This window comes from Zingiber officinale, chromosome 2A (genome assembly GCF_018446385.1).
Source record: "Zingiber officinale cultivar Zhangliang chromosome 2A, Zo_v1.1, whole genome shotgun sequence".
Lineage (NCBI taxonomy): Eukaryota > Viridiplantae > Streptophyta > Magnoliopsida > Zingiberales > Zingiberaceae > Zingiber > Zingiber officinale.
In genome coordinates, this window is record NC_055988.1 from 101,800,465 (window position 1) to 101,812,176 (window position 11,712).

Consider the following 11,712-nt stretch of genomic DNA (forward strand, 5'->3'; position numbering starts at 1 on the left):
TTGACTAATACGTAAAACTCCCCCTAAAGATCAACTCCCCCTTGAACATTGCACCAACAATGTCTTGGAGAGTTTCAAACCTTTAGAACTCTAAAACACCACTTCCACAGCTGCAATTTCAGACAAACAGTCGAAATTCAGCAGGTTGGCACGCCCTGATCGGTCACCAGACCGATCAGGGATTCCCTGGATCGGTCACGGTGACCGATCCAGGCTCCCCTGGACCGATCAGAATCCCCTCTGATCGGTCCACAACTCTGATTTCTGATTTCTGATTTCTTCTCCCGAAATTCAGAAACCTCTGGAAAATCTCAAAAAATTCTAAAAATTGTAAAATTTTGAGGATACACTCCTCATAACATATACTATCATGGAAAAATAGTTTTCTATGAAAATAAGTTCCATTTTCAAATCTTGATACAAAGTTCAAAAGGTTTTTGAAATAGCTCAAAGTTACTTATCTTTGTATCAACTTGTTCAATGATGAATGCTATCACTAGAAAAGCTTCATCAAGGTTTTTCAAATAAATTTTGAAATGATTTTAAACCCTTCAATTTAGGATCATAATCTTAGGGCTAAATGTACATAACTTGTACATAAGCTTTCCCTATGATCCCCAATTAGAATTAGGCTCATCTAGGTACAAGAACTATGTACCTTGATCCTAACTCACAATCCTAATATCTCACACACATCTAAGGTGTATCAAACGCATCCAAGTCAATTCTGATGTGAGATATGGGTTTAGGTTATCTTAGGCTAAGGTCTCATGCATTTTCTAAACATCAATTTGATCTCCATATCAAATTGTGTTTTTAACCTTAAATCAATTTCATTGATTATTAATGCAAGAAATGATGACATGAAATAAAATGATATCATACATAATAACATGTGCCAATGTCATGATGTCATGACATAAAGTATGAAACTTAAATAAAGCATGACATATAAATAACCTAAGCATTATCATGACGTTTTAAAAGATCATAAAATAAATATGATGTCATGACATGGCATATGGCAAACAATATATGGCAAATAGCACATAAAGGTATAGAAAATACCTAATTCTAGCCTTAGTTGCCATTTTTGATAATTTTGATCATTTTGCCATAGGTTCTATATTCCTAAGTGTAATAGACCTAGCATCTTATACCAAAGATTTTTAGATCACTATGTGCCAATTAGATTGACTCTAGAAAACTCCTCAAATTTGATTGGCACATTCTAATCACCTTAGGAATAATTCTTAATTTCATTTTCAAGGCTTGATTATACCTTGAAAAACCCTAAAGTGCCACCTTTTGCCATGATTAGGTTAACTACCTATTCAAGTAAGGTTGGCACACCCTAACTCATCTAGCGTGATGAAATCACGCTCCTAGGAACCCAATACCTATTGGAGCTCATTGGGTTCACTAAATATTCATTAGGGATGTCTTCCCTAGCAACCCTCCTAATGACCCTCCTAGGCTTTAAAGCCTTGGTCATTTGGGACTCATCAAGATCCACTCTAGGGGTGACTCCCCTTGTGACCTTGGTGATGGTCTTCCTAGCCCTAGATTTTGTTCCATAATCGAATGGAACATTGTGATAAGTGGGCTTGACCATTTGGGACTTAGGTTTGTGACCCAAACCTTTCTTGTCCTTGGACATTGGTTTTTGACCCTTAAACCCTAGAGATGACTTCTCCAAGTTCTTAAGAGCCTTTTCCAAAGTATCAAGTCTTGACCTCAAGACTTGATTCTCCTTCTCTAATACCTCAATTTTTAATTTTTCATTTTTCTTTGAGGTATTCCTAGGCATGTGTCTAGTTGATTTGGGATTTCTACCTAGGTTTTCCTTAGCCTTAGATGAATTAATCCTAGGGTTGGTATTTCTAGTGTTGTCCTTATCTAGGCTCACATGTTTGGCACCTAAGCATGTGTATCGATTTCTAATGTTATCATGCTTACCATTATTAACAATAGCAATAAGGCTACTAGCATGTGTCATATTATTATTGCAATAATGTGCCTTAGAGATTACCTTAGGGTTTGCCTTAGCTCCCCCTATCGATGTGCTCGTCTTCTTGTCCTTGTGAGGTTGTCTCCCCCTCGGACATTGACTCCTATAGTGTCCCCTTCGCTTGCATTGGAAGCACACCACGTGCTCCTTGCCCTTGCGTGTTGGGACTCCGGCTTCCTTGACCTTTGGCACCGGTGGAGTCTTTCTAACCCTCTTTGGACACTTACTCTTGTAATGCCCAAATTCCCTACACTCAAAGCACATTATATGTAATTTATTTGAAATTGAAATGCTTGAGTTACCTAGGGTTGAGGATGTATGAAGACTTTCTTCTTCATCCCTTGCGGAGGTAGAAGCTTCTTCCTCTTGCTCCAATCTTGAAGAAGAACTCTCCTCCTCTTCTTCCATAGATGTTGAGTAGCCCTCAACTTCTAATTCCTTACCTCCATGATGTGAGCTACTTGGCTCACTTGACTCCTCTTCATGACTTGAATTGGAGCTCTCCTCATGGAACTTAGCCAAGTTGTTCCACAACTCCTTGGCATTGTTGTATCTACCTATCTTACACAAGATATCACTAGGTAATGAAAATTCAAGGATTTTCGTTACCTCGTCGTTGATTGTGGATTGGTGGATTTGTTCTTTCGTCCACTTCTTTTCCTTGAGAAGTTCTCCCTTTCTATCTACCGGAGGAATAAAACCTACTTGTACACAATTCCAATTTGCTAGGTTAGTCATAAGAAAATACTTCATTCTTACCTTCCAATACGCGAAGTCGCAGCACTCGTAGAAGGGTGGAATCGTGATGTCTTCTCCGAGTCGATCCATTCTCTAGCTTGTGCTCCCCCGGGTGTTAATCCGACGAAGAGCAACCTTGCTCTGATACCACTTGTTAGGATCGATGGTCCTCGGCTAGAGAGGGGGGTGTGAATAGCCGCCCCAAATCGTTCGTTTCTTTCTACAAACCAGGTTAGCGCAGCGGAAAATAAACCAATAGAAATGAAAATAAGGAAGAGCAAACCTCAAACTCGAACTCGACGATGTAACGAGGTTCGGAGATGAAACTCCTACTCCTCGGCGTGTCCGTAAGGTGGACGAGCCCTATCAATCCGTCGGTGGATGAGTCCCCGGAAAACCGGCTAAAACAAACTCCTTCTGGGTGGAGAAATCTCGCCACAATACTTTCTTGCAACAGCAAGATCAGAGTGTACAAGAATACAGCAAGAAACTAAGTACAATACAAAAGTAATAACCCTAGCTTGCCTTCTTGTCGACTGGATGAAGCAGCAACTTCACGAGACGCCTACAACAGCAGGAACCAGCCGATGAAGCTCACACGAAGCTTCAAGCAGAAGCGAGCTCAGCAAAGCTCAAATTACAGCAGTCAGAAGAACAGCAGCTCAAGGAGGAAGAAGAAGTGTTGTTCCTATAGAGGCCCTCGATCTCGATATATAACCTGCGAAGAAGAAGACACATAAACTAGCCGTTGTGTCGCAACGGCTAGGCCTCGACTGAAGCACTGATCGGTCCAGGGACCTCTGATCGGTCCCTGGGGACCGATTAGGCCCCAGTCTGATCGGCCGGACTATATCCCATCGATCAGGAGTCTGATCGGTCCACGGACCGATCGCCTTTCTCCTTCTTCTTCTTCTTATGTTTGCTTGATCGGTCCCGCACGATTAGATAATCCACAGAAGCATTCTGTTTGGTTACTGATCGGTCACCAGACCGATCAGCCGAGCTACCGAGCTACCGAGCCCTCTCTGACCTAGTCCGGAGAACGAGCTGCCGAGCCCTCTCCGACTTCGTCCGGTCCAGAGAATGAGCTACCGAGCTATCGAGATACCGAGCTACGAGCTACCGAGCCCTCTCCGACTCCATCCGGTCTAGAGAACGAGCTACCGAGCCCTCTCTGACCTAGTCCGGAGAGCGAGCTGTCGAGCTACGAGCTACCGAGCTACCGAGCTACTGAGCTACCGGGCTACCGAGCTACCGAGCCCTCTCTGACCTAGTCCGGAGAGCGAGCTGCCGAGCTACGAGCTACCGAGCTACCGAGCTACCTCTGACTTCCCATGCCAAGCTTCCATACTTGGACTTCTCCCGTGCCAAGCTCCCTGCTTGGACTTTTCCGTGCCAAGTCTCCATACTTGGACTTTTCTCGTGCCAAGCTCCCTGCTTGGACTTTTCACCAGATGTCTGGTCAACCTTGACTTATCTGGATTTCCCTTGCCTGGCTTCACTCACCAGGACTTTCCAACTGCCTGGCTTCACTCACTTTCTAACCGCCTCGGCTTCACTCACCGGGACTTTCTACCTGCCTGGCTTCACTCACGGGACTTCCACCGCCTAGCTTCACTCACTAGGTCTTTCCCTGCCTGGCTTCACTCACGGACTTTCACTTTCACCTAGCTTCACTCACTAGGATTTTCACCGCTTTACTCACCGAGATTTCCATCGCTCGCTTCACTCACGGACTTTCAATTGCCCGACTTCACTCACGGACTTTCCGAACCGCCTAACATCCCGGTTAGGACTTCTCAGTCACCGGTTAACCTTGACCTACTTGACTCTTCTTCATTCAACTTGATCGGACTGATCGGTATCTCTCCGCATGGACAATCGCACCTGCATTGTCCATGTCTACATGTCTTTCTGTATTGTCAAACATCAAAACCATGACCAAGGTTTACGCTTGGTCAACTAGGTCAACCTTGACCTACTGGAAATTGCACCAACACTTCCTTCAACCAACCCAACGTCAGAGCCCACTCGAACACAGGAGGTTGTTTCTTTATTGGACAAGGTGATAGACTCGGCCTTCTTCGTGTCTCCTCGAGTGAAGACCCCTTCAACCTCCATTACATCGAGACAACCGCATTAATTTTCAACTGCTTTTGTTATACCATCCACCCAGGACATAGCTTCTCCTTCTACCACCCCTACCAGTCATATACTCTTAAGGGGTCATTCAATAAAGGCCTAGGAAAATGCTGGAAACTAACTCAGCGAGCTAACTTCGATGGAGTTAACAGATGAATACTCTTATGAACATACTAAGGTAATGTAATTTTAGTTTACTTCTTCCCCTTATTGAGCATTCCTAACACTATTTGCCTTTTCTTCTAGCGTTGGGTGATCGAGATGAGTGTTGCACAACAGTTTCATGCCTTGGCGCAGGAAAATGAATCGCTAAAGCAACAAGTTTTTGAGGCGACTTTGGTGCCTCCTCGTGATTAGCTGAGTGGGTTAGAAACTCAGCTTTAGGAGGCTCAATAGCTGAGGGAGCTTGAGCTCAAAAAGGTGGCTAACTTAAAGGCCTCCCTAGAGACTTCTGAAGCTAAAATCCAATCAGAGACAATTCTCGTGGCGAACCTAAAGCCCGAGTTGAATGAGAAAACTATAGAAGCATGCCACCTTTCCACTCAGCTAAAGGAGCAAAAGGCGCCATATGACACTGAGTTAGCTGCCAAGGCCTCTGAGCTGGTGGCCCGAGATGCTGAATGAAATGCCTATGCTCAGACCTGGTGACCATCCAGACTACCTTATCCACCAAGGAATATGAGTTAGCAGCTACCCAGGCAGAGTTAGTAGCTTATCAAGCGGGAGAAGATGAGCGCTTCAAAGCGAGGAAGACAGCTCTTCTCCAAACACCTAAGTTTAACATATCTATCACTCTATTAGCAATGCACATCTTCTCGGAGTGGAGGGTGCAGTGGAGCAATTAAAGGAAGGTGGTTATTTAACTTCGAATCCTCCTGCCCACTTTCTTGACCGCAAGAGGATAAACCTTAATGCTCCACCCGACCTGTTTCACAACTTGATATAATTTACTTTGTTATAAAAATCCCTGTTTATGTTGGCCACATATGTAATCAAGATTTTGTTAAATTTGTCATTTGACTTCACTCTAACGCTTGATTGCCTAATATCTTGTATTTTTTGTTTTTCTCAAGTATACATGATACACTGAGGATAACATAAATCCGTTCGGACTAAGTCCGGTCAACTATAGTTTCAGAGACCATTTGTCTGAACTTGGAGGTCGAGCGACTTTTATCAAATGATGTCTTTAATTGTCTAGTGTGGTTTTATTAAAAAAACCTTCCGGGACTAAAAATGCTTTAAAGTTATTTCCACTCAAGGTTGGCCTCATCCGAAGTTTAAGACTGGACTAATTGCAACAAATAATCCTTATTTAGGTAAAGGAATTTGAGATCGATCGAGCTCAAACCCGTTTGACATGAACTCCGCATGAGCTTAAAATCTAGTCCAATGCGCATCCGGCCAGACTTCACATTTATTATTTTACTAGACCTATTCGGTATGATCTCCTCTCGGGCTTAAAATCCAGTCCAACACACATCCAACCAGACTCCTCACTTAGGCCCAGCTGGGCTTTAAAATAATGTCACCAAAAATAAGGTGCTTACCTCAATAAAGGAAATAATGCTTCGAGATAACTAAATGTCAAATCAGTTGTTGATACAGACTTTTTGATGGTGACACGTCTGTGAGTGCTATTATGGGTGAATGCCCTTTCCTATACCCGTCGTTGCGTCTTATCATCCGTTGGTCCATAATTTAGCCCACCTATTTACTGTTATGATCCGACGATTCTGCTAAAAAATGGTTCCAAAAAATAATCTTTAAAGAGTTTCCATAAGAAATTCAAGAACTCTAATTCCTTCGCTTCTTCTTCTTCGTTGTGTCCACACCTTCTGTTTCCCTTGTTTTCTTTTTCTACATTTTCTTACTTTTCGCTATCTCTTCTTTCGTTCTTGAAATGGCTGATAACATCGAATGGTATACTCAGTGCTCCTCAAATTTCACCATTCTGGATGCTCATGACCTCAATTTCAACTACGAGACACCTACTTACATAGTTATACTAATTGATGAAGATCGCCCTCACCTTCTCCCAATAGAAAGTGTCACTATTTTGAGGGAACAGGATTATAGCGGGGCTACATTTTCCTATCCACCCTTTTTTTTTGCCGTAGTTAGCCATTACTTTCAAATTCCACTCTATCAACTCCTCTCGAATTCTATTCGCATCCTAAGCGGCACCACCATGATTTTCCGTCTATTCAATGTCCCTTTGTCTCCCGCATATTCCATTATTTCTTCTACCCCCAACTAGAGATAGATGAACTATTTCGCTTCCACGCCAGTCCTAAGACGGTTTTGTTTGACAGGATTCTAGCCCAGGTCAAGTGGAGAGATAAATACTTCTTTATTCAACTTTCGACCTCTTTGCCTTTCCCCACTGCCTGGCAACAACATCTTCCTCTCATCCCAAATTTAGGCAATATCAACACAGATCTAGTTTTACACAAGGATTTTGAGAGGCTAAGAGGCCTGAAGTTTAGTTTACTCGAATTGATCATAGAAGGCATGTTATACGTTTTTGGGCTTACTCTTGTTGACCTGAGACTAAACACCACTTTTGTTAAGGGGAGGCTAGTGATATGGGTTATGATAGGTCGGCCTGTCAGATGGCATAGAGGTCATGGTTGAGAAAGAAATGAGAGGTTCATAGCTGGGTGAATGTGTGACTAATAGGATAATGGCTGACTAAATAGAAGGTCTTCCACAGACACTCGGTCAGGCTATGCCCAACCAAGCATAAAGGCACTTAGTCTTATAAAGCTTTTAGTATATTACCGGTCAAGTGAAAGTCGAGCGAGCACCAATGTACTTATATGCGCTCGGCAGGACAAAGCCCAACCAAGCATAAAGGCACTTAGCCTTATAAAGCTTATAGTATACTACCGTCTGAGTAAAGGTCGAGCGAGCACCAATGTGCTTATATGTGCTCGACCGAACAAAGCCTGATCGAGCGTAAAGGCATTTAGCCTTATACAGCCTTTAGTATATTATCGGCCGAGTGAAGGCCGAGCGAACACCAATGTGCTTATATAAGATCGGTTGGACAAAGCCCGACCGAGCGTAAAGGCACTTAGCCTTATAAAATTTATAGTATACTATCGATCGAGTGAAGGCCGAGCGAGCACCAATGTGCTTATATGTGCTCGGCTGGACAGAGCCCAACCGATCGTAAAGGCACTTAGCCTTATACAACCTTTAGTATATTACCGGTCGAGCGAGCACCAATGTACTTATATGCGCTTGGCCGGACAAAGCCCGATCGAGCGTAAAGGCACTTAGCCTTATAAAGCTTATAGTATACTACCGACCGAGTGAAGGTCGAGCAAGCACCAATGTTCTTATATGTGCTTGATCGAACAAAGCCCGATCGAGCATAAAGGCGCTCATCCTTATAAAGCTTATAGTACATTCTCGACCAAAACATGCTTAGCAGAAGGTATTCTCAATATATACACGACCAGCTTAAATGACTAGCCGAAACATGTTCAATAGAAGGTATACTCAATATATACATGACCGGCTTAAATGACAGTCCGAAACATACTCAACAGAAGGTATTCTCAATATGTATATGACCAGCTTGAATGATCGGCTGAGACGTGTTCAATAGAAGATAGCATACAAATATAATAGCTTGGCAAATTTGGTGGGACATATTCTCTAGAGGCTTCTTTAGTTATAGGGACGTGTTCCTATGCATACTTCATCAGAAATATGAGTCATAAACGATAAAAAAAAGTACATCTAAGGTACAAAAAAGATTTCTTAAAGGATTATTGCATGAAGCCTAAAGTGTGACTTCATCTTCTAACAAACTCTAACAAACCGGGGACCACCTCATGACTACGGAAGTTATATAAGGTAGTATAAAAAGGGAAATCCTCTCCGTGGGCAAGGTATGCAAACTCTAGCATCTAAAACTCTGCTTCTAAGTACTTTCATTACTATACTTCTTCTTCTTCTTCTTCTTCCACCTTCGAGAGAGGAACTGACTTGAGCATCGGAGGATTTAGCTAGGGATCTACACCTCGATCTTAGGTCACTAACGCTTTGTTGGCTCGTCTCACTGTGCGCGGGATCGTTGAGGAGCTCTTCCAGATCTTCAGGAGTTCATCGTCTTTGAAACCCTCATTCATCGGAGCCAGTACATCTTCTCGCAGATTTCAGACAGGTTCAAACATGATAAAAGGTGTTTTGCAAGGATTTAAATCAACCTCTTCTTCTTTGCTCTTCGTCATCGGTGATTGAGTTGTGGAAGAGAAGTGTTGCTGCACTTTCCAATCTTCAAGAGGCATCTACAAGCAACAAGAGATTAAACAAGCAAGATTTTTATTTATATTGTATATTTACTTCTTGCTTTCATTGTATTCTTGTTGTGAACTTGTAAGAGGTTTTTCTTCCTCTAAATTATTTCCGAGAAGGAGTGTTTTTCATAGTGAAGTGTATGTACTATGTGGATCCTTGGATTAGTCATTTAAAGAAGGTGGATACCAAGTAAATCCTAGTATTAGTGATTGCTTCAAATTTTTCGGAGTAACAAATTATCAACGAAGCAATTGGAGCTAATCACCCCTAGCTCCCAAAGTGTCCTAACAACAAGAAGACATGTAATTAACTCAGAATATTTTCTTGAAATCTTTCTCTCTATACTGCTGCTGCTGCAGAAGCATGTTAGATGCATGAAAGGTAGAATATGTTTTTTTCAACATATTTTCATCTGTAATTTTTTCACCACATAATTTTAATTTTGAGCTAATTTTAAACATAGATGAGTTATATTCTCTTACATACATAAGCGTAAATGAATTCATTCATAATGAACATTTGGAAGAATCATGATTTTATAGTGGTTATATCGTTCCTTCAAATTATGTCATAGCTCAAGTGGATCTTTGATTGTCAAATATTCAATTTTTAGTTCTTCATGAAAATGGTAACGAATGGATATCATTACTTTTACATGATTTTGTAAAAATTCCTTATTTCCATCTTTTATAGTGTCTCCAAGATCCATAGCATCCAAATGAATCTCTACATCCAAAATCTACGATTGATAATTTTTTCCTGAAATTTCAAAAGCCACAAATATAACTTTGACAGATTGGATATAGTGAGAATCTAATACGAAGAAAATTAAATCATTAATAATAACTATCATGCATTATATATATTTATCAATATATGATAAAACATGTTATAATCAAAAGATAATTTTGTAACATATACCTGTAAAGTAATTTTGAAACGTTGCAAGTCTTGTAAATAAGTAACTGACTAATAGTTAATCGAACAATAACTAATAAAGCATGAAGGAACTATAAATTTAACTTTTTAGCATGTGAATAATTTTGATAAAGAAGAAAAATATATAAATATATCTATACATTTTTCAATATTACCTATAGCTGATTTTTTTTTTAAAAAAAATAAAACTCTCATGTGAGGAGATATTAGTGATCTTTTCTTTTTCTCATCTTTAAAAAATATACATACATATATTTACAAGTACATAACAATCTTGAAACACTCATGTTCATACATTTACATAAATTATGAGGTTATGAGAGATGTAAATTATTGAGCAGTGAGGGAGTTTACCAAATATTGAGGGTTTATGGATATCCAAGTACCTATGTTATTTTACGATATAGAAATGTTTATTATACAAACATTTGTAGAGAATAAATAATTATTCTCTGTATCAAAAAAATAACAAGTCGACAGAATTATATTACCTTAATTAGTGATTTTCAAGCTCATCTACAAATGACTTTAAATTCCATTCATAATTATTATTATTAAAACAAACTTTTTCAAAAAAAAATCTTTAAGGAATTCCATGTTCAATTTTTGATTAAAAATATCAATTTACGATATTGAGGGTTTATGGATATTGAGGGTTTATGGATATCCAAGTACCTATGTTATTTTACGATATAGAAATGATTAAAAATATTGAGGGTTTATGGATATCCAAGTACCTATGTTATTTTACGATATAGAAATGTTTATTATACAAACATTTGTAGAGAATAAATAATTATTCTCTGTATCAAAAAAATAACAAGTCGACAGAATTATATTACCTTAATTAGTGATTTTCAAGCTCATCTACAAATGACTTTAAATTCCATTCATAATTATTATTATTAAAACAAACTTTTTCAAAAAAAAATCTTTAAGGAATTCCATGTTCAATTTTTGATTAAAAATATCAATTTAGGTTCTTTTCAAAAAATTTGCTATTTGGAACCGCAAATTAATTTCTAAAAGTACGATTATATTTTTCTCAGAAAGTATTGTCTCATCATATATTTCTTTTAAAAAAAATTATTTTAAAAATTATCCCAAAATAATTTATGTGGATAATTGAATAGTGTTAATATGTGAATATCGACCGAGAAATGATGTTGATATATATAAAACACCATATAAGGGCCCAACCGGGTTCGAACCGGTGACCTATTGATCTGCAGTCAATTGCTCTACCACTGAGCTATGGACCCGATTGATATTTTGTCATCCAAATACTTAATTATATATATTGTAAAGGTTTTAAAGAACTAATAATTATTAATTGGCCTACTCAAATTGCATCATTTAATTTAATCCATCTACTCAAAATGCATGGACTAACTTATGATATGGTCCCCTCGGGACAGTGCGATGGTTAAGACATAGAGTGTTACTATATGAGGTCTTGGGGTTGAAACTCGGCGTGACCGAGCATAACCTCCCCCATGTCTTGGCCATTTGCACTAATGGCTAGTAGCCACCCATGATTTACCTCCTCCGTATTGGCCTAGGGACAG

The 11,712-nt window shown here is 39.7% G+C and overlaps 1 non-coding gene across 1 annotated transcript; it reads right to left on the reverse strand.

Annotated features, from left to right (window-relative positions):
* Positions 1-11,334: 11,334 nt before the first annotated feature.
* TRNAC-GCA lies at positions 11,335-11,406 on the reverse strand. The gene has a single exon. It is a non-coding gene; the product is annotated as a tRNA-Cys (tRNA).
* Positions 11,407-11,712: the final 306 nt, after the last annotated feature.